The sequence below is a fragment of the Bos javanicus genome, chromosome 6, assembly GCF_032452875.1.
Source record: "Bos javanicus breed banteng chromosome 6, ARS-OSU_banteng_1.0, whole genome shotgun sequence".
Taxonomy (NCBI): Eukaryota; Metazoa; Chordata; class Mammalia; order Artiodactyla; family Bovidae; genus Bos; species Bos javanicus.
Window position 1 is genome coordinate 20,314,359 of NC_083873.1, and position 25,160 is coordinate 20,339,518.

At 36.9% G+C, this 25,160-nt stretch overlaps 1 protein-coding gene across 5 annotated transcripts in view; it reads right to left on the minus strand.

Annotated features, from left to right (window-relative positions):
* Positions 1 to 25,160, minus strand: part of TET2 (tet methylcytosine dioxygenase 2) — a 143,668-nt gene that overhangs the window by 50,057 nt on the left and 68,451 nt on the right. The window contains exon 1 of one of the 5 annotated variants that reach the window (XM_061419484.1): positions 9,525 to 24,679. The exons of the other annotated variants lie outside the window; for them this stretch is intronic. The gene's annotated coding sequence lies outside the window, so the exon portion shown is untranslated. Of the gene's footprint in view, positions 1 to 9,524; positions 24,680 to 25,160 lie in introns of those variants that run through there. 5 annotated transcript variants of the gene reach the window in all.

The following is a 25,160-nucleotide window of genomic DNA, read 5'->3' on the forward strand; positions in this document are numbered from 1 at the left end:
GCACCCCACTCCAGTTCTCTTGCCTGGAAATCCCACGGATGGAGGAGCCTGGTAGGCTGCAGTCCATGGTGTTGCGAAGAGTCGGACACGACTGAGATACTTCACTTTCACATTTCACTTTCATGCATTGGAGAAGGAAATGGCAACCCACTCCAGTGTTCTTGCCTGGAGAATCCCAGGGACAGGACAGCCTAGTGGGCTGCCGTCTATGGGGTCGCAGAGAGTCAGACATGACTGAAGCGACTTAGCAACAGCAGCAGCAGCATACACTGTTGGTAGGACTACAACTGGCACAGCTGCTATGGAGTTTCCTTAAAAAGCTAAAAAAAAAAGCTACCATATGATCCAGCAAGCCCACTCCTGGACATATATTAGAGAAAACGCTAATTTGAAAATGTATATGCACACCAGTTTTCACAGCAGCACTATTTACAATAAGCAAGATGTGGAAGTGACCTAAATGTCCATCAACAGATAAATGGATAAAGAAGATATGGTAGGATCTTCCCTGGTGGCTCAGTGGTAAAGAATCTGTCTGCCAGTGCAGGAGACATGGGCTGGATCCCTGGTCCAAGAAGATCCCACAGGCCACAGAGCAACTCAGCCTGTGAGCCACAACCATTTAGCTTGTGCTCTAGATCCTGGGAGATACAACTATTGAGCCCATCTTAGAGCTGGTGCTCCACAAGAGGAGAAGCTACCACAATCAGAAAGCTATGCACTGCAACGAGGACTGGCCCCTACTCACTGCAACTTGAGAAAAGCCCACGTGTAGCAATAAAGACCCAGCACAGCCAAAAATAAATAAAATAGAGAAGAGGTGTATATATTGAACATTTATAATGGGAGAGTTCCAGAAAAACGTCTATTTCGGCTTTATTGACTATGCCAAAGCCTTTGACTGTGTGGATCACAATAAACTGTGCGAAATTCTGAAAGAGATGGGAATACCAGACCACCTGATCTGCCTCTTGAGAAATCTGTATGCAGATCAGGAAGCAACAGTTAGAACTGGACATGGAACAACAGACTGGTTCCAAATAGGAAAAGGAGTACGTCAAGGCTGTATATTGTCACCCTGCTTATTTAACTTTTATGCAGAATACATCATGAGAAACGCTGGACTGGAAGAGAAACAAGCTGGAATCAAGATTGCCGGGAGAAATATCAATAACCTCAGATATGCAGATGATACCACCCTTATGGCAGAAAGTGAAGAGGAACTACAAAGCCTCTTGATGAAAGTGAAAGAGGAGAGTGAAAAAGTTGGCTTAAAGCTCAACATTTGGAAAACTAAGATCATGGCATCCGGTCCCATCACTTCATGGGAAAGATGGGGAAACAGTGGAAACAGTGTCAGACTTTATTTTGGGGGGCTCCAAAATCCCTGCAGATGCTGACTGCAGCCATGAAATTAAAAGACGCTTACTCCTTGGAAGGAAAGTTATGACCAACCTAGATAGCATATTCAAGAGCAGAGACATTACTTTGCCAACAAAGGTTCGTCTAGTCAAGGCTATGGTTTTTCCAGTGGTCACGTATGGATGTGAGAGTTGGACTGTGAAGAAGGCTGAGCGCTGAAGAATTGATGCTTTTGAACTGTGGTGTTGGAGAAGACTCTTGAGAGTCCCTTGGACTGCAAGGAGATCCAACCAGTCCATTCTGAAGGAGATCAGCCCTGGGTGTTCTTTGGAAGGAATGATGCTAAAGCTGAAACTCCAGTACTTTGGCCACCTCATGTGAAGAGTTGACTCATTGGAAAAGACTGATGCTGGGAGGGATTGGGGGAAGGAGGAGAAGGGGACGACAGAGGATGAGATGGCTGGATGGCATCACTGACTCAATGGACATGAGTCTGAGTGAACTCAGGGAGTTGGTGATGGACAGGGAGGCCTGGCGTGCTGCAATTCATGGGGTCACAAAAAGTTGGACACGACTGAGCAACTGAACTGAACTGAACTGAACTGAACTCAGCCATTAAAAAGAATGAAATAATACCATCTGCAGCAACATGGATGGGCCTAGAGATTATCATACTAAATGAAGTAAGTCAGACAGAGACAAGTATATTAATATTACTTACATGTGGAATCTAAAAACTGATACAAATGAACTTGTTCACAAAAAAAGAAATAGGCTCACAGACATAGAAAATAAACTTATGGTTATCAAAGGCAACAGTAGGGGGTAGCAGTGGAAGGATAGGGTGGGGGAGATAAATTAGGAGATTTGGATATGTATACTACTATATATAAAATAGGTAAACAATAAGGACCTAAAGTATAGTACAAGGAACTATACTCATTATCCTATAATAACGCATAATGGAAAAGTATCCAAAAAATCATATATGTGTGTGTGCCAGCATGTGTATGCGTATGACTGAATCACTTTGCTGTACACTTGATACTAACAAAACATTGTAAAATAATTATACTTCAGTTAAAAGAAATTAAGTAAGAAGCACAGATATAAGCTAGATAATTCTTCATAGAATTAGGTCAATTATTTTTCCAAATACTATAGCAAAAAATGTGTTTTTTTGGCAACTGTAAAATCGATTAATACATACACCAAACAAAATGTATTTACATATATATATATATTATATATACACACGCACACACACATATGTACATTATATTTTTATATATTATATGAAATTTGCAGGCTCTGAATACATATTGTCCTACTTACTTTTTTAAATAAAAAATATTTATATATTAAGTGGGGACTTCTCTGTAACACAGAGGACATGGATTCAATCCCTGGTTGGGAAATAAAAATGCCACAGGTCTTATGGTGTGACCAAAAAAAAAAAAAAGATATATATAAAATAATACATTATTACAATCCATACCACATAATTTGGATATTCTTTAAAGTGTCAAGGACAGAATTACAATGGATGGAGTTTGCAAATCTTTTATGAGAAAAATAATAGCTTCTAAGAAGAAATGAAGGTGACTTGAAATTTATTTCAATATGGAGTTTTAAACACAATAGCCAGTTTTAAACACTAATTTAATCCTAGTATTAGAACTCTTCTGTCCATGACAGCAATTCCTTTACTGAGTACAACCATCAGATGTAGAAAGTTACATTGTTAACTCTTTCAGGGAGGACAGGAAAATTATATATTATCTTTTCATTTTTTTTGGATGGGGATAACTTTTATTTGAGAATTATTTGTTACTGGTCTATGAATCTAATTCAGACAATTTAAACGAAAAAAGTGCCATTTTAGAGGGAGAGAAGAGAAATATTTTCTTTGACTTCAGTTTGTCCTAGACCACACTTTTTGCATATATACCCCCAGAATATTACACAATCCAGGAGTCTACTTGGAACAGCGCTCTTAAAATCACCGAGTGCTTTTATACTGACATTGGAACATTATTTATCTTGTAACGAAAGAAGAAAGAAATGAGACCTGTTCATTTTGATCATTGTATAATACTTTCCTGCTTATAAAAGCTTTCCTCTATAAAAACTTTCCTGCTGTAATTTTTACAGTGTATATAAATATAAAAAGTTTTTTCAAGCTTACAGAAGTCAATAATTTGTATGTAAGACAAAAAATCTTCCAAGATAGTTTTTATCTTCTAAGCTGTGAAAATAGAGTAAATATTTTAACAAATTCAAGGGGAAAAGGGAAACTTTTTTCATAATTAAACCAAGTGGGTTTTTTTTTAGATGAATGTAAATTTTTATTAGAGAGATATTTTTGTGTGGCATTCCTTTTGAGACTAAAAACAGAAATAGAGTCTAAAAGAGACTAAAAACAGAAATAGAGTTTTTATTCATTCATATCTGTTCTACATGACTGATAGCAGAAACATTTTAGAATCCTCATAATTGAGATTGAAATGGAATATCCTTCATTTATCCATTTTTCCTACACTAGAGAGCATATAATTAATATGATGTATAGTACTAATCAGGATGCTATTCCATTGTGAAGCAATATTAAAATGTTTTTAAAGTAATACCAGCTCTTGGAGGTTTGTATATGATTATTTATACCAAATACAATTGTCAAATGCTGCTGCTGCTGCTGCTAAGTCGCTTCAGTCGTGTCCGACTCTCTGCGACCCCAGAGACGGCAGCCCACCAGGCTCCCCCATCCCTGGGATTCTCCAGGCAAGAACACCGGAGTGGGCTGCCATTTCCTTCTCCAATGCATGAAAGTGAAAAGTGAAAGTGAAGTCACTCAGTCGTGTCCGACTCTTAGCGACCCCATGGACTGCAGCCCACCAGGCTCCTCCGTCCATGGGATTTTCCAGGCAAGAGTACTGGAGTGGGGTGCCATTGCCTTCTCCGACAATTGTCAAATAGTTAATGCCAAATAAAAGTGTATCTATAAAAATCAGAAAAGAAAATTTTCATTTTAGAATAAGATTCAATTTCTACAATAAGGACAATGACTCATCTACAGGGACATGGGCCAATCAAAACTAAAGCACTAATTTTTTTCTTAAAACTGTTAGGAAGTTTGTCAGCAGGAACATAGGCAGAAGAGCCTTTGGCAGACCTAGAAAGGAAGACTGGCTAAGCTTACCCAGTTATTTTTTTTCATGGTGTCAACACTTAATGTTATAGCATTTAGTCACAATTTTAAAATGAATAGTGAGCTTTTAACATATTCCTTAAGAGATGTTCTGACAGATGATGGCTAATTTCAAGCTATCAACTGCCAACTCACAAAATTCCTGAAAATTTCACAATCTGCTCTTGCAAACTGTTAAGAGGTAGTTCTAGGCACACTACTGTCAAAGCTACTGAAATATTAACAAATCATATTTGTTTCTTTTCGTCTTTTTTGGAAATAGAATGAAAGTTCTCTGAGAACAAGTACGTGTCATTTTATTTGCAGCAGTCTTCCTTATTTCCAGAATAACAGCGGACAAAGCATTCTTGCCTATAGACTTACTAAACAGTATGTTAAACTTTTGCAAGGCTAAGAAATTTTTAATTATTCAAAATGAGTGATAAATGTGATGATGATGGTCATGACAATGTATAGAATATTTCAGAGCATAAGAAAAAAATCTAGTTCCACTCTGTTATTTTACAGATGTAAAAACTGAGCAGTTTCCTCAAGTTAGGCATCAAAATAATTGCTCCCACAGGGGCTAAACCAGCAGCACCATAGAGGCATAGGTTCTGCACTGCCCTGGACTGTGGCTTTGGTAACACAATATGAATATTCAATTGCCACAGGAGTACAGGACAGGGGAAAGCACTTTCAACTGTCAAGGTCTGCATGCCATCAATCCCAATTTCTCCCATGAAATTTAACTCCATTCCCTCTTGCCATAGGAGAGAAATACATGTGCCACTAAGTCAAAGTTAGTTTTAAAAGGATGACAATGAATGTTCACCAAGCAGATCTATCAAAATCACTGAGGCAGAAGAACTAGTGTTCTAAGTAGATTATACATCAGTAGTTATCAGATACAGAGGGGACTATGTAAAAAAAACTCTGTGCCTTTAAAAAAAAAAGTAATATTCAATAAATAACATGGAAACTTTTCTGGCTATTGAATCTTTAACTTAGGAAAAGACATGGCATATATTTATCTACTTTATACACTCTAACACCAGTGTTTTATAGTTTTCTATATATAGGTCTTTAGTTTCTTTAGGTAGATATATTCCTAAATATTTTATTCTTTTCGTTGCAATGGTGAATGGAATTGTTTCCTTAATTTCTCTATTTTCTACTTATTAGTGTATAGGAATGCAAGGGATTTCTGTGTGTTGATTTTATATCCTGCAACTTTACTATATTCATTGATTAGCTCTAGTAATTTTCTGGTGGAGTCTTTAGGGTTTTCAATTTAGAGGATCATGTCATCTGCAACAGTGAGAACTTTACTTCTTCTTTTCCAATTTGGATTCCTTTTATTTCTTTTTCTGCTCTGATTGCTGTGCCCCAAACTTCCAAAACTATGTTGAATAGTAGTGGTGAGAGTGGGCACCCTTGTCTTGTTCCTGACTTTAGGGGAAATGCTTTCTATTTTTCACCATTGAGGAAAATGTTTGCTGTGGGTTTGTCATATATAGCTTTTATTATGTTGAGGTATGTTCCTTCTGTTCCTGCTTTCTGGAGAGTTTTTATCATAAATGGATGTTGAATTTTGTCAAAGGCTTTCTCTGCATCTATTGAGATAATCATATGGCTTTTATTTTTCAATTTGTTAATGTGGTGTATTACATTGATTGATTTGTGGATATTGAAGAATCCTTGCATCCCTGGGATAAAGCCCACTTGGTCATAGTGTATGATCTTTTTAATGTGTTGTTGGAGTCTGATTGCTAGAATTTTGTTAAGGATTTTTGCATCTATGTTTATCAGTGATATTGGCCTGTAGTTTTCTTTTTATGTGGCATCTTTGTCAGGTTTTGGTATTAGGGTGATGGTGGCCTCATAGAATGAGTTTGGAAGTTTACCTTCCTCTGCAATTTTCTGGAAGAGTTTGAGTAGGATAGGTGTTAGCTCTTCTCTAAATTTTTGGTAGAATTCAGCTGTGAAGCCATCTGGACCTGGGCTTTTGTTTGCTGGAAGATTTCTGATTACAGTTTCAATTTCTGAGCTTGTGATGGGTCTGTTAAGATTTTCTATGGAGAAATATACCATGTTCATGGATTGGAAGAATCAATATAGTAAAAATGAGTATACTACCCAAAGCAATCTATAGATTCAATGCAATCCCTATCAAGCTACCAACGGTATTTTTCACAGAGCTAGAACAAATAAGTTCACAATTTGTATGGAAATACAAAAAACCTTGACTAGCCAAAGCAATCTTTAAAAAGAAGAATGGAATTGGAGGAATCAACTGCCTGACTTCAGGCTCTACTACAAAGCCACAATCATCAAGACAGTATGGTACTGGCACAAAGACAGAAATATAGACCAATGGAACAAAATAGAAAGCCCAGAGATAAATCCATGCACCTATGGACACCTTATCTTTGACAAAGGAGGCAAGAATATACAATGGAGAAAAGACAATCTCTTTAACAAGTGGTGCTGGGAAAACTGGTCAACCACTTGTAAAAGAATGAAACTAGAACACTTTCTAACACCATACACAAAAATAAACTCAAAATGGATTAAAGATCTAAATGTAAGACCAGAAACTATAAAACTCTTAGAGGAGAACATAGGCAAAACACTCTCCGACATAAATCACACCTCCCAGAATATTAGAAACAAAAGCAAAAATAAACAAATGGGACCTAATTAAAATTAAAAGCTTCTGCACAACAAAGGAAACTCTAAGCAAGGTGAAAAGACAGCCTTCAGAATGGGAGAAAATAATAGCAAATGAAGCAACTCACAAAGAACTAATCTCAAAAATATACAAGCAACTCCTGCAGCTCAATTCCAGAAAAACAAACGACCCAATCAAAAACTGGGCCAAAGAACTAAACAGACGTTTCTCCAAAGAAGACATACAGATGGCTAAAAAACACATGAAAAGATGCTCAACATCACTCATAATCAGAGAAATGCAAATCAAAACCACTATGAGGTACTATTTCATGCCAGTCAGAATGGCTGCTATCTAAAAGTCTACAAGCAATGAATGTTGGAGAGGGTGTGGAGAAAAGGGAACCCTCTTACACTGTTGGTGGGAATGCAAACTAGTACAGCCACTATGGAGAACAGTGTGGAGATTCCTTAAAAAACTGGAAATAGAACTGCCTTATGACCCAGCAATCCCACTACTGGGCATACACACTGAGGAAACCAGAATTGAAAGAGACACGTGTACCCTAATGTTCATCGCAGCACTGTTTATAATAGCCAGGACATGGAAGCAACCTAGATGTCCATCAGCAGATGAATGGATAAGAAAGCTGTGATACATATACACAATGGAGTATTACTCAGCCATTAAAAAGAATACATTTGAATCAGTTCTAATGAGGTGAATGAAACTGGAGCCTATTATACAGAGTGAAGTAAGCCAGAAAGAAAAACACCAATACATTATACTAACGCATATATATGGAATTTAGAAAGATGGTAATGATAACCCTGTATGCAAGACAGCAAAAGAGACACAGATGTATAGGACAGTCTTTCGGACTCTGTGGGAGAGGGAGAGGGTGGGATGATTTGGGAGAATGGCATTGAAATAAGTATAATATCATATATGTAATGAATCGCCAGTCCAGGTTTGATGCATGATACAGGATGCTTGGGGCTGGTGCACTGGGATGACCCAGAGGGATGGTATGGGGAGGGAGGTGGGAGTGGGGTTCAGGATGGGGAACACGTGTACTCCTGTGGCGGATTCATGTTGATGTATAGCAAAAGCAATACAATATTGTAAAGTAATTAGCCTCCGATTAAAATAAATAAATTTATATTAAAACAAACAAATAAATAAATGCTCTAAAAGTCATCTTTGCTAATCAAAATGTAATAGTGAGTTTCCCAGGTGGCTCAGTGGTAAAGAATCCACCGTACAATGCAGGAGACGCAAGAGACACGGGTTGATCCCTGGGTCAGGAAGATCCCCTGGAGGAGGACATGGCAACCCACTCCAGTATTCTTGCCTGGAGAATTCCATGGACAGAGGAGCCTGGCAGACTACAGTCCATGGGGCTGCAAAGAGTCAGACATGACTGAGCATGCACAAATGTAATAAGTAACTCATTGCTTAAACTGTGTACACACACTACTAGCTTTGGCAATTTTTTCAAAGCCTAAAGAAGCTGTTATAGAAAGTACCTAAATGATGGGTGTTAATTAAATCATAGCTTAAAATGTCATAATTTAGATTTTACTAGTCATGTTATTTATGTTTCTCCATTGTAACAGTCTAATGTTCACCATGAAGTATGGTCTTCTAAAGAACCAAAAAGAACAGTTTTATCTATTATAAATACAGCCAATTTTTTTGGAAATTCTAACGGTCAAGTTATAACCAGATAATAGAAATGTACAAGAATATGTTATGGCCACTTCATGATTTCAGCTAATGCTCCAGGATAATTTTTTGTAAGCTATAGGGGGGAGGACGAGAAAGATACTGAGATAGAGACTGAGAACTTTAAGTAAAAATTCCAAGTATGTCAGCCTTCATCCTCAGTGTTAGAGGTACACATTAATGAAGCCTGTTTATCTCAGTTGAAAATACTAGCCTTTTGACTAGTAGCTAACATTTTTGGTTTCCTAAGACCAAAAACAGCCACAGCAGCTTTCCTTTGGTATTTGATTTTGCTCCTTCTCCCACCTCTCTGACAATAATTTATTATGAATTCAAGTCACATTGGCAGCATCTGTGAAACAATTACTGCATCCAGGACTGACTCTGCAGTCTAATCCATCATAATTATGACAGGCCTCTTTGAAGATGCTATGATGCATGACTTAAAAATAGCACATTAGTGTGCAAATGGATCAGCATCTCATTTCACCAATACGCATTTAGGGTTGTAATTTAGCTCAACACCATTTGACTCTCTTTGAATCATTCAAGAATGGTAGCTGCATCTCTCACCACATAAAGCTGTAGATGATGCTCAAAATTTGTGAAGAGGGCTTTCTGTTTTTGCGTTTACTTTTTGGTTTATTGATTTTGTTGGTGGTGTGGCTTTAACTGCTCTAAAAGAAAAGAAGGAAAAAAAAAGTCATTTAAATCTCATGTCAGCTTTTTCCAAGGAGACAAAAAAAGTCAATTTATAGATATGTATAGCTACCATACGATAAGACAATAATTTTTTTTCTATAAAAAAATTTTGACTTCATGTTCTAATATTGAAAGTATATAAAATGTTCTGCCATCCTCATATGAGTCCTGTTTATTGACACAGGCACATTGCAGGGAGTAAATTCTTAAGACTAGTTACTTTCAAGCACTGTAGCTATTCAAGGTCCTGTGTCTCAGCATCAGCCTTAGGAGATTACTGTATGTCTCTACTGCCTCCTTGACAGGCTCAGCCCCTATTGTAATTCAGGTGTTAGGAATTAATTAGTTCCTAACATGGAAAACATTGAGTAAAGATGATATATTTCACTACTCTTCCTGTGAAGATGGCACTATTCTCCAAAACTATTTTAGATTCTTCCCACCAAAATGGGAGATAACTTGAGTCGACGTATTTATTTCAAGATACATGCAGGACAATGGGCCTCGGTTTTGTTTACTGAAGGTCCCCATGGGTAGCGCTCTAAAATCCTGGCAGATTTCCATCCTTATCTTCTGCATCTATCAAATTCTCTCCACTCAGTGTGACTTACTTTCTTACTATATAATATCAGTATTGCTAAGTCCCATTCTGGAAGTAAGCAAAGCATTTTTTATAGGGCATAACTTAAGAAATTAAAAGTTATTTTTCATCAATTTAATATTAAAGCTAAAATTTTTAAGAAAAACAGTCTATCTATGCAAAACCTACTTTCAATAGCAAACTTTGTCTCCAAACTACATGTTAAGCTTGGAACATAATGCCTTATATATGCATTAAATATGGAGAATATAAAGTGAATTAATATTTTTGCTCCAAAACTGACTTTTCGATGTCTCATCTAATAAGAACTTTCAATTTTAATATTAAGAAATCTCTTAAGATATACTTCCCATAATTTAGGGGGAAAAACCCAGCAAACACACAAACGTGTCAAAATCTCAGAGAAAGTGCCTACATTTCCAGAAGTGTATTAACTATACAAGTAGCTACGCACACGACAAGCACTTTGCTTTGCTCCTGTGGTGTGTTATCCATGCTTATAGAGACTTGTCCCGTTTTTCATAATCCTCAGTAGAAACTATATAATTCCAATGTTGTAAGTTTTAAAGTGTGTTTCTTATCTTAAAAATAACAGTATAGACTGAATAACAAATAGACAATTTGAGAGAGGAGAGAGGAGAAATGTCAATGAAGATTAGAGAAGAGGCCTGTAGACAGAAGTCTGCATGTAAAACGTGCAGACACCTGACAGTTTAGAGACAGATCTGCTTACAGTTTACAACTCAAGTCAACAGGTTTCCCAACCGGTGAGATGGGCATGCTCTTTTGTCAGTTTTCAATTATCCACATATGTGTTAATCCTGGGATTGTTTCTTGAATTTGGACTTACTCCTGGTCTCTCTCACCAAATAAATGTGTTGAGGGAAAAGATGATCAAACATAATTACAAATGCCATGTGTCACAAGCATCATTTGTTTCTCATAAATTATAAAAGTTCGATTTTTTAGCTTCAGTCCATTTTCATCATTAGAACAGCTAATTGTGAGCGGCTTATTTTCACTAGGACACTGGGATACACTTATTGGAATACACTCTATCCAACGTCTGACATTTTCAATTTAAAAAAGAATGTATTACAGAAACTGTCATTCTTTGGGCTTGACCTCACTGACTTACTATCTGAAGATCTGTCCAGTGGACAAGCACCCTGGCACAGAGAGGGTGAAGAGTGGACTTGCTGTAGGCAAAGCTGAACTGGACATAGTGACAGAAGAGACAAAGAGAGGACAGACTTCCTGGTCAGGGAGCCGCGTAGGAAGAGCCCCTGTGGGCCCCTCTCAAGAGCCACGGGAGCCCAGAGAGCCAGTGCTTGAAGGCCTGCCCCACAGAGGACACCCAGCAGTTAGTCAGTGTCAACCACGAGTACAGCAACATTCCAAGTCCTGCAGGCGAATAAGGAACCCTAAGTTTTTCCATCCTTCCTTAGCCTTGCCTAACTTCCTAGTGGCTGGTGTTTAAAATAGAGGAGGCGGGGGCAGAGATACTCAGAGTCGGACTCTCCACGTGCTGGAGCCACAGATTAAGACTCTGTTGGGGGAGGAAGAGTACTGAATTAGGCTTGACTTGGGAGTTTTAAGATGAATAGGGCTGAATTTCAAAGACCAAGATAAATCTGTTCTAATACCAGAGGATGCTGTCAAAAGTATAGAGTCTAGCCAAGAAGACACCATAGGGATAGTGGGGTGGGGGATGGGGGTATGCTATCATGGTATGTTTGCAGGTAAACTATAGGAAAAAATGCTTTTATTTTTGTATCCTGGAGTATGATGTTTCCAATAAAACTGTCACATAAATCCAACAAAACAGTTTCTAACAAAATAAAAGGACTCTATAATTTCTGACAGACTTAATCATTCAGAGGTATAAAAATAAAAAAATAAAATGATATATTCATATTCAAACTAATATTATTTCATAATATAAAATAATTTTTGTCCTTCCAGAAGAAAAGAAGTAAAAGAGATTTTCTAGTGGACAAAGCATTAAGAAAATGGGAAACATCGACTATTTGATTTTACTTGATAAGAGTATATAACCATGTGTTCATCAGAAACATGTTCCAATAAGTTATGAAGGTTACTCTCATCTTTTTTGAGCTTTAGAACATCTGATAACTACTTCATACTGTCCCAAATTATAGTGTATATTTTAACTAGTATCAAAATAGAAATAAAAAGCCTATACATTTTTTTCCCTCAAAAAGGCTCTTACTCTGGATATACAATCTTAAGGGATCCAGAAGAAGCATTAAATATCTATCATTAAAAATTTTTAATTACTAAATTGGTGGGATAAGACATATATATACAAGACCAACTCTTCAGATCTAGTCCTGGATATAGATTTTTGAGCAAGTCATAACATCTGCATGTCACAATTAAAAAACAAAAACAAAAAACCTCAATTATAATCTGAGGGAAATGAACAGGATTGTGTCTAAGATCTTTCTGAGTGCTAAAATGATATGATTCTTTAAAATTGGCTACGATTAACAACAACTGTGGAGAAGGCAATGGCACCCCACTCCAGTACTCTTGCCTGGAAAATCCCATGGATGGAGGAGCCTGGTGGGCTGCAGTCCATGGAGTTGCAAAGAATCGGACATGACTGAGTGACTTCACTTTTACTTTTCACTTTCATGGATTGGAGAAGGAAAGGGCAACCCACTCCAGTGTTCTTGCCTGGAGAATCCCAGGGACGGGGGAGCCTGGTGGGCTGCCGTCTATGGGGAGCACAGAGTCGGACATGACTGAAGTGACTTAGCAGCACAACTACTGGAGTCTCAGTGAAATTAGTCATCACAAAGACTACTCTAGGCCTGGAAAGTATTCTTTTCACTTCATTTAATAGTAACTAAATAGAAGCTAAAAGAGTAAAGAAGCTTGGCATAGCTGATACAGGGCAGATACAGATATGAAACACAGACCTGTCAACCTCTGAGCCAAAATGTGGCTAGATGGAGGCGGTCAGTTCCCGGCAGAGAAGCAGGTTTGGTGCTCCTTATGGTTATATAAGCACTCCATATACTGTCCTGGGAAGAGAAACTCTGGATTGGCCAGTATGAGTACAGTCATTAGGTGAGCAAATTTTCCTACATGAGAGAAAGAATGCTTTCTTCAATGAGATGTAGATAAGAAAATATTCCTTAAGTTCTCCAGATCCAAGAAACACCGGACACCCTGAATGCAAGTACTTTGGACAAGGCACATACGTACATCATATTTAGAAGTGTGAATTTGATTATGAATTGAGAAATATATGTTTATTTAAACATCAACTTCATGTGCATTTGATTAAAACAAATCACTTTCAATCCAATCAACTCTGAGAGAAAGATAAAACTGGGTTTCTGGATTTTCAAATTAAGGAGCAGATTCTGGGCAATACTGTCCATCCCAAAATGATACATTCTTGACATCTCTAGCAAGTCTCTTTTTAAGTGCATTGCTAAGTACACTGGAGATTAGTCTGTATGTAAGTTGCAAGAACACAAATAGACAACCACACTATAGGAACAAGGTCACATCATATAATCTATAAAGTACTAGTTCTCTTGGTTATTAATACATGTTTTTTAAAAGGAAGGACGAGGCTGAGAGAAAATAAGGAAAACTGGGTTATGAATAAATTTAAATCTGCCTTTAATGAAAGTCCTCAAAGCCTTTAATATGATGGTGGGATCCCAAAAAAGTCAGTGCATGTGTGGCATTTCCTAGACATAGCTTGAGTGCAGAATCACAGTTTACAGAATACCCTGCAAAACCAACATGCCACGGAATAGCACACACTAAAAAATCCTAATTCAGATGTACATGATGACTTTATGCAGTTTTAAATATGTACATGGATCTTGAACTTGTGGTCTAGGAAAATATAAATTCATATCCATAACTTAGGTGTAAAGAGCTCTGAGTTCATCTTTGAGAGCCAAAGACATCACATGTGCCTTGCTTTAACTTCAAATTAAACATGTAAAAACTATTCTCTCTAATTTCTTCCAGTTACATTACCATTCTAATACTTAAACTCTTCCTTAGAAAAGGCTTTTGCCTTTAGCTCAAAATCTCTTCTGTCCTGATGAAAATATTTAGAAATGGCTACAAAATCTCAAACCAAAATGTTTTGAAGCAGTGACTCAAAACTCTTCAAATAATGGTAACAAATCTTTCTTGGTAATTTTAAGAGTAGAGTCATTTAATTAATGTCAAAAGTGATTTACATTATATATAGATATTTAAAGAGACAAATGAATACTTGGTTTTAAGATTAAATCTTATAAACATGGTCTTTGTAATGTCTGTGTTACCACCTGCCACATCAAGAAAGCCACTCCTAACTGTCCAAGACCAGATCACATAAAAATGTAATGGAAGCACAAGGACTCACACAAAGTAACTTTTTATGCATTAAGTATAAATAATAGACATAAAATCAGATTATAGCTGAGGAACTACAATAATATAAAGAATCCAATTAAGGATAATATTGAATAGAATGGGAATAGAAAATCTAGCTTTTTATGATTATTTTCTAAGCATTGAAAGTGCCAATATACTTATATATTTAGGAGAAAAAAATTCTCCTATCAGAAATTTCTTCAACCTTGAGGTGAACAATTAAATGTTTGATAATCACAAAACTCTTTTTCTCTCTAAATGCTTTTAAACCTACCATGTATTAAGAGTACAGTCTTTGGCAATAATATTGAACATAAAACAACCCTGAATCATAATTTATTTGGCAAAACTAATACAATTATGTAAAGTTTAAAAATAAATTAAAATTAGAAGAAAAAAAAAAAAATAAAATAAAAATAAATGAAGACAAACAGGAAAATTCAGATTCCCAGCAGCAATTTTACTCATGAAACTATCCTACTTTGCTCTAGTACTCAGAAATTGCTAATTTTCTGTGTGTGAGCTAAATAAATCATTTAAGTTATGCCCTTAAAATTAAGAGAAAGGCAGCTCGCAGGGTGTAATCTGGGTGACTGTTCCTTTAATATAGCATTGCGCTAATGTAAATCTTCATAGAGCATGTGGAAAGGATAAGAAAAAGGAAAAAAAAAAAAGGATTATAAACTCACTAAATCTAAACACTGAGAAAAACTAAAAATATACTTTGACTATGTCTGTGTTAAAAATATCATCTGAATATTAATAATATCATCTGAATATTCATAATAAGACTTAATTATCTACAAAGAAATTTCCATACAACCACAGCATTATTTAGGGGATAGCTGGGAAAGATTGAGGGCAGGAGAAGGGGATGACAGGATGAGATGGTTGGATGACATCACTGACTCAATGGACATGGGTTTGGGTGGACTCCAGGAGTTGGTGATGGACAGGGAGGCCTGGTGTGCTGTGGTTCACGGGGTGGCAAAGAGTCGGACACGACTGAGTGACTGAACTGAACTGAACTGACAGATTCACAGGTCACACCAAAGGATGCATTAGAGGTTGGTTTGGCTAGTTATTTGCATAACAAACATAGATATATCTGTTACCATGACTATAACTAAATTCACTAAAAATGAATCAGCTTTTGTTTGAAAATCATTTCAAATTAATAAATCAGTGAATAATACAAGTTCATGGCATTTTCATAGAAAACAATTTTCTAGAGAAAAAAATATAATAGAAAATGTCGTACATTTTTCTTTTACCAAATTGTCATGTTTACACTTCAGTTATATTTGAATATGGTATATGCAACATACGGCTTCCTTTGGCGCTAGTGGTAAAGAATCCACATGGCAACCTTCTCCAGTGTTCTTTCATGGAGAATCCCATGGACAGAGGAACTTGGCAGGCTCTGTCCATAGGGTTGCAAACAGTTGGACTTAGCATGCACTCATATGCAACATAAATCTGAAATAATGTACATTTAAAATATCACCAGCTCTCTAAAAGTTGTAGCTTTCTGTTGCACCCCTTTCTTTCCATCTTTCAGTGGGTATACACACTCAGACTTTAACTGTCATCTTATAAAATGGTACCATAAGGTTACTGGTTAAAATAGTCACTGAATTAAGATGAAGAAAAAGAACATCCCAGATTAACTTATAAAGGTTACAGAAATGTAGGAAGCAGAAGTACCAACATTTCCATGAAAAAACTTTATTAAAATTCAAAACAGTATTTCCTTTCAGCTTTCCTTTCCCTCACCTGTTGCAAAGAATTGTAGAGAAATAAACACATTGGAAACAAACACTCATTTGCATTAGTCTTTGGCTTTAAAAATATTTATTTCTACTCTACCTGTCCTCTTTCATCTCCCCAAGAAACTCTAACCAAACTCCAAGCCCACAAACTCCAGTATTCAAAGCGTGGAAATGTTTTACACAGTCTTCTAAACCCATGGTGAGCAATAAGATAATAAAATTTTGTTTTTTTGTTTTAGCTGTTAAGTTGTGTTCAACTCTTTTGTGACCCCATGGACAGATCATAAAATTCTCTGAAGCAAAATTAATTTTATTTGAGGGGAAAACAACAGGTAGAAGGAAACTATGGTGTGTCTCCTAATGGGAAAATTTCTTTAGTCACACATGGAGAAAACAGAACTCTGAATTGTCAAACTTTTCTATTCAAAGGTACTGACTTACAGTTAAAATGTTCCTCAGGCCACCCATTTATGGTACTGCAAAAAAATTCTACACTGTTCTGCTGAAAGAGGTTATGGGGTATAATCCCAGAACTGAATTGGCAGTCTGGTCCCCTTTCAGTTTCTTACAATTCAAGGCAAATTCCCATGTTTAAATGTTCTCTTTGTGGCAAGAGTCAGCTTGAAGAGATGGTGAAATCATTGCAGCCAAGAAAAAAAAAAGAAAACTGGCTGATCTCATCTTAACTATTGTTAATGCTTTGAGATGATGCTTAAAATGGCTTTATTGAAGCAACACTGGGAAAATGCTGTATTCCTTTCTGCTTCTTCATTCATAATACTTTCAAAACTCTAAATCTTTCCTTAGAACCCACTCCGGCATTTCCAACTTTGGAAGACTGCCACAGAGTTACCAATCAAAGATTTTAAATACCTCCAAGCTAATTTAAGTTTTAAATAATTGAAATTATAATATGCAGAATAAGAATTCAGCTTCTGGGTAATAAATATAAGTCAAGACTCACAAGGTTTAAAAAGCTCTTTTCATTAATTTTCTTGAACATATATTTCATGATTTGCTAAGTGATCATAAGATGTTACTACAGAAAGAAACTGAAATAACCCATTCTTTTCAGTTTAAATGCTACTTACTTGAAGAATATTTGATTTTTATTAAAACGTCTCATGTGGCATTTTCTGTAAAAGCAAGCATTATATCTATATTATTATATATGATAAACTTTCATGTATATTTTCTGACTGCTAAGTCACTTCAGTCGTGTCCGACTCTGTGCGACCCCATAGATGGCAGCCCACCAGGCTCCGCCATCCCTGGGATTCTCCAGGCAAGAACATTGGAGTGGGTTGCCATTGCCTTCTCCAATGCATGAAAGTGAAACGGAAGTCGCTCAATTATGTCCGACTCTTCGCGACCCCATGGACTGCAGCCTACCAGGCTCCTCCGTCCATGGGATTTTCCAGGCAGGAGTACTGGAGTGGGGTGCCATGGCCTTCTCCTATACACTTTCAAATCTGTAGTTCAGCTTACCATTTATTAGGCCTGTGAGCTGAGTACTATGCTAGATACTATGAGAAACACGATGACTGTCATAGTGCTCTCAGGGAACTTATACATAACGTAGAGGTGCCTCATAGAGTTTTAAGAAAATCAATGAAGGAATTCCCTGGTGGTACAGTGCTTTGGACTTGGCACTTTCACTGCCAGGGGCCAGCGTTTGATCACCTGGTCAGGGAACTAAGATCCTGCAAGCCACGTGGCACAGACAAAAATAAATAAATAAAATTTAAAAATAAGATAATGCTAATAAAAAAGAAGATAAATGCTATCAGGCTCATACAAACACAGAACCACAGAACATACATCATAATGGAGATGATTTTTGTAGAAGCTCTTAAGAATTTTTAGGATATCTTCAGTTGCAGTGAAATAAAAGCATCAAGTAGAGGGAAATGCTTCAGGAAATTTATATAGAAAGGAGACTTAGAACAGAGATCTTAAAATAACAAGAAATCTATTTGGTCAAGCAAAGATACGTAAAACCTTAAAATGAGAAGGGCATAGATGTGATAGCAATTAGGGTGTCATTTTGAGTAAGGTTATTTGTGATGATCACTATAAGCTTTGATGCACAATCACTCAACTTGATTAAAATTGGCTAAAAAATTTTAGTATGCTTCTTCTGACTTTACTGCTTCTGAGTATACTTGAAGAGCTGAAAGTGAAAGTCGCACAGTCGTGTCCGACTCTTTGCGACCCCATGGAATTCTCCAGGCCAGAATACTGGAGTGGGTAGCCTTTCCCTTCTCCAGGGGATCTTCCCAACCCAAGGATGGAACCCAGGTCTCCCATATTGCAGGTGGATTCTTTAACAGCTGAGCCACAAGGGAAGCCCATTACAATCTTCCTAAATTCTACCTTTATAATCTTATGATAATCAAGTAAGCATACTGTCACATTTCAGCAAAAATATTGAGTTCTAGTCCTAAAAATAGCCGCTGTAGGCTATTTCATACCGCAGCTGTATATTTCCATCTCAGAAGGGTTGATGAGTTGAGTCAAGAATTAAACTCAGACTTGATGTAGTTAAAAAGAAAACAAAAAGCAAATACATTTGCAAAATAAACTTCCATGGAGTCTTTTGGTGGGAGAAGGGTGTGGTGGAGAATGAATGCATTTTTTTAAATAATGGAAAGTTTAAAAAAATTGAGGTTAATAACATGAATTCAACTTTTTATGTATTTAAAGAACAGCACTAGCAAATATAGACAGCCTTCACAATTTCAATTTCCAAAATCTGGGGTATCTTAACTTTCATTTAGTGTGCACAAATGAATAAATTGACTCTAGCTTAAAATACAGGCTTGTAAACTAAACTCAAAGCAGAAGGAAGGAACTAATAAAGGTTAGAGGAGAAATAAAATTGGAAAAACAACAGAAAAGATTTACAAAACTAAGAGTTGGCTCTTGAAAAGATAAACAAAATTGACAAACTTTCAGCTGGACAAGAAAAATAGAAAGGACTCAGATTTTAAAAAGAGAGATATTACAACTGATATCACAGATACACACAAAGGATCAAAAAATACTACTTTGAAAAACTATATGCCAACAAACTTGGATACCCTAAAATTAATGGATAAACTCCTAGAAACATACAAACTACCAAGATTAAATCATAAAGGAATAGAAAATCTAAACAATAATGAGTAGGGAGATCGAATCAATAATCAAAAAACCTCCCAAGAAAGAATGACTCAGGACAAGATGGCTTCACTGGTGTATTTTAATAAACATTTAAAGAAAAGTTAATGCCAATCCTCCTCAAACTTTCCCTGGGAATAGAAGGGAACACTCCCAAATGAGGCCGGCATTACCCTGATACTAAAGCCAGATAAGGACACCACAAGAAAACTGCAGGCCAATATCCCTAATGAATATAGATGCAAAAACTCCAAACAAAATACTAGCAAATTGAACTCAACAAAATATCAAAAGAAGGATACTACAAGAAAACTGCAGCCCAGTATCCCTAATGCCTACAGGTGCAAAAACTCTCAACAAAATACTAGTAAATCGAATTCAACAACACATTAAAGGAATCACACACCATGATCAAGTGGGATTCATCCCTGAAATGCTAGGATAGTTCAACATACCCCAATCAAGAAAAGTGGCACATCACATTAATAAGATGAAAGATAAAAATCATATCATCTCAATAGATGCAAACAGCATGACAAAATTCAAGATCCATGATAAAAAAAAAAAAAAAAAGACTTTCAACAAACTAAGTAGAGTGAATATACCTCAACATAATAAAGACTATTTATGATACTCAATAGTAAAACTGAAAAAATTTCCTCTGTGATCAGGAACAAGAAAAGGGTACCTACTCTCACCATCTGTATTCAACATGGTAGTGGAAGTCCTAGCCAGAGGAATCCAGCAAAAAAAAGAAATAAAAGGCATCAGAACCAGAAAGGAAAATGTAAAATTTCTCTGTTTTCAGATAACATGATTTTATATGTAGAAAATCTTAAAGACTCTACTAAAACACCATCCCTAATCAACAACTTCTGCAAAGTTGCAGGACATGAAACACTAAAAAAAGCAGTAGTGCTTTTATACATTTGCAATGAATTAGCTTAAAAAGAAATAAAGAAAATTATTCCTTTTACAATAGCATCAAAAGCAAGAATTCTGGAATGGGTTGCCATTTCCTTCTCCAGGGGATCTTTCCAACCCAGGGATTGAACCCACGTCTCCTGTACTGGCAGGCAGATTTTTTACCACAGAGCCACTAGAGAAGCCTGGGAAAACTGAATATTCACATGCAAAAGAATGATTCTTAACTTCTACCATTCACAGAAATTAACTCAAAATTCATTAAAGACAATAAGAGCTGAAATAATACAACTCCTAGAAGAAAACATAGGGAAAAAAGCTCCTTGACATAGATCTTGCTAAAGATTTTCTGGGTTTCCTAGATGGCTCAGATAGAAAGGAGTCCGCCTGCAGTGAAGGAGACCCTGGTTCAATCCCTGGATCAGGAAGATCCTCTGGAGAAGGGAATGGCAACCCACTCCAGTATTCTTGCCTGGAGAATTCCATTGACATAGCGTGGCAGGCGACAGTCCATAGGGTCACAAAGATTTTCTGGATATGATACCTAAAGCACAAGCAACAAAATATAAGATGAACAAATGGGTCTACATCAAACTAAAATGTTTCTGCAAAGCAAAAGAAACAATCAACAAAATGTAAAGACAATCCATGGACTGTGGGGAAAAAACTTCAAATCAAGTAACTGAAAACCAGTTAATATCCAATGTATATAAAAAATTCATACAATAGCAAAACCCTCAAATAATTCAATTATTTGAGCAAAGGACCTGAACAGACATTTACACTAAGAAGATATAGGTATGGCCAACAGGTCTATCAAAGGTGCTCAATATTAGGTAGATGCAAATTAAAACCACAGTGAGATATGTGACTTCATGGCTTTTAGAACAGCTATCATCAACACAACAAGAGAGAACAAATTCTGGTGAGGAAGTGGAGAAAATGGAACACTTGTACACTGTTCGTAGGATTGTAAACTGGTGCAGTAGCTACAGAAAACTATGGTGGATCCTCAAAAAATTAAAAGTAGAACTAACATATGATCCAGAAATTCTGCTTCTGGGTTTACATCCAAAGTAAATAAAAGCACTATGTTGAAGAAATATCTGCACGCCCACGTTCACAGCAGCATTGTTTACAATAGTCCAGGCATGGAAATAACCTAAGTGTATGTTAATGGATAAATGGATAAAGAAATGTGAAATTATTATATATAAAGTTCAATATTATTTGGCCATACAAAAAAAGGAAATCCTGCTATTTGCAACAATACAGGTGGACCCTGAGGGTATTATGCTAAGTGACACAAGTCAGGCAGAGAAAGACAAATACCACATGATCTCAAACAAACTCACACTTAACAGAGGATAGATTGATAGTTACCAGAGGTGATAATGGCAAAATGCGTGAGGGTGAGCAAAAGGTACAAACTTACAGGTATAGAGTTAACAACACTGTGTTGTAGATTTGAAAGCTGCTAAGAGGTAGACTTTACAAGTTCTCATCCCAAGACAAAAATATCTATGTGAGGTGATGGATATTAACTGAACTATTCATGGTGATCATTTTTCAATAACTACATATATCAAATCACTGTTGTGGACCTTAAATTTATACAATGTTGTGTGTCAATTATATCTCAAAACTGAAAAAATAAATACCAAAATACAAGGCGGTGTGTGTATGTACACCTACAAATACAGGCACATATAAACAATTCACTACAAAATTCTATTCCAGGTTGCCAATCTTTATAAACAGTTGGTTTTCAATACACAAGAAAAATAATTCAACACTTGAAACTGTTATAAGCTTAGTCATTTAATAGTGTTTGGTGATTAAATATAATCTTTGGAAAGTCTGCTGTTCCTCTCAATCTCAAACGGGCTTCAAATGATCAGTACAGATCATTTTGCAAAGTAGAACAATAAGGAGATAAAGAAGAGGTGCTCTTCATTAAGAGTAAACTGGACTTGTCAACCATTTGACAAGAGAAAAACTGCACGGTTCAAATAACGGTTCAAATATTTAAAATTTTCTATTTTGGGAACAATGAAAATGCTACAATGAGAATAGTTATTTTTTTCCTCAGCCTCAGGTTTTCTTGATACTATAATGGGAATAATCAAAGTTAAGAGTATCTGTGTTCTCTGCCAGCTACTCATTCACACCTCTTTCCATCACTGGCATAATGTTATTTACAGGGTAGATATGAGGTATTTATAGAGAATCTCAATGACAAGTCAGAACAAAAAAAAAAAAAAAAAAGGCAGACTTGCAGTCAGGTAGCTCTGTATTTAAATCTTCATTCTTCCACTTACTGTGTAACTCTGATGGAGCCTTTGTTTACTAGTCTAGTGTCAACACTAACACTAAAAGAGTTACTAACTGTTAGCTGAGGAATATGAAAGATTAATGGGATGACTTTCTGTTCCCTACCAAGGCATGTATATTCTGCTTCTCTGCCTCCATCCCCTCCTTCTTACAAGATTTCCCTACCTATCTGCCAAGGTGCAATAAAAATTTACTTCTTCCATACAGCCTTTCCTGTTCCTGTCCAAACAGAAGGGTTGCCCTTTTCTGAACTCTCCTTCCCTTTAGACTTGTATTAGGACACTCTCACTTCAGTAATATCTTGACTCAGCTGTTGTCTATTTCTCATCGCTCCTTCTCACTGTCCTACCAAGCTCCTCCCCCTCTGTTTATTCATTAAATGCCAGCGTTCTTGGGGTTCCAGTCTACAACTTCTTCAACGTTCATTATTTACTCATTCTATTTAACAGGGACCTATAATCAAGGTATTGCTCTGAATTCTACGGATGTAATGACGAACAAGATAATCTAGATTTCTTCATTAGTGAAGTTTATTTAGACAAACAAGTAAACAAATAAAACAACTTCAGACTGTTAAGTGTTTTGAAGGAAATTTTTCTGAATGATGGGATAGAGAGGGGTAAAAACAGACCTATTTAATAGAGAAGTTACGGAAAAGGCTCTTTAGTTGCTGACATCTATCTGAGCTGAACGAAAAACCCAGTGGTAGGAAAAGTTGGGGGAAGTATGTTCCAGTCGGAAGGAACAGAAAGTACAAAAGCAATGAAGCATAAATGAGCTTGGCTTATCTGAGGAACAGAGAAACTGGTTTGGGTGGTTCTCAGTAAGCAAGAGAGAGAGAAGTTTCAAGATAACGTTGGGCTTCCCCAGTATCTCAGTTGGTAAAGAATCTGCCTGTAATTCAGGAGACCCTGATTTGATTCCTGGATCAGGAAGATCTGCTGGAGAAGGGATAGGCTACCCACTCCAGTATTCTTGGGCATCCCTGGTGGCTTAGCTGGTAAAAGAATCCATCTGCAATGCAGGAGACCTAGGTTTAATCCCTGGGTTGGGAAGATCTGCTGGAGAAGGGAAAGGCTATCCACTCCAGTATTCTGGCCTGGAGAATTCCACGAACTGAATAGTCCATGGGGTCACAAAGAGTTGGACACGACTGAGCAACTTTCACTTTCATTTTTCAGAGAAATATATAGGCCAGGCAGAGGCACCTAGATGTTGTTGTTTCTCAGTTACTAAGTCATGTCCAACTCTTTGCAACCCCATGGACTACAGCATGCCAGGCGTCCCAGTTCCTATCTCCCTGAGTTTGCTCAAACTCATGTCCATTGAATTCGTGATGCTATCTAACCATCTCATCCTCTGCCACACCCTTATCCTTTTGCCTTTGATCTTTCCCAGCATGAGGGTCTTTTCCAGTGAGTCAGCTCTTTGCATCAGGTGGCCAAAGTACTGGAGCTTCAGCTTCAGCATCAGTCCTGCCAATGAATATTCAGTGTTGATCTCCTTCAGGATTGACTGGTTTGATCTCCAGGCAGTCCAAGGGACTCTCAAGAGTCTTCTCCAGCACCACAATTTGAAAGCATCAATTCTTTGGCACTCAGCCTTCTTCATGGTCCAACTCTCACATCTATACATGACTACTGGAAAAACCACAGCTTTGACTATACGGACCTTTGTCGGCAAAGTAAAGCTTCTTAATATGCTGTCTAGGTTTGTTATAACTTTTCTTCCAAGGAACAAGCATCTTTAATTTCATGGCTACAGTCACCATCCTCAGTGATTTTGGAGCCCCCAAAAATAGCCTATCACTGTGCACCTAGTCCAGGTTCGATGCACGATACTGGATGCTTGGGGCTGGTGCACTGGAACGACCCAGAGGGATGGTATGGGGAGGGAGGAGGGAGGAGGGTTCAGGATGGGGAACACATGTATACCTGTGGTGGATTCATTTTGATATTTGGCAAAACTAATACAATTATATAAAGTTTAAAAATAAAATAAAATTAAAAAAAAAATTTAGACATAAAAAAAAAATCCAACAGGAAGCCATCTGAGCATTTTATGTAGAACAGTTGCATACTCTAATTTGGACTTTGAGAAGATCACCCTGGTAGTTTGTGAAGGATGAACTGAATGCATTAAGAATAGATACATCAAGATGGTAGACTGCAGTAATCCAAAAGAAAGCATATAATATCCTGGACTAGGATGACAGCAGTGAAAATACAGAGACGTGAATGAATTTGGATGCATTTTGGAGGCAGAAACAAAACTACCTGGTAATAGATTGGATGT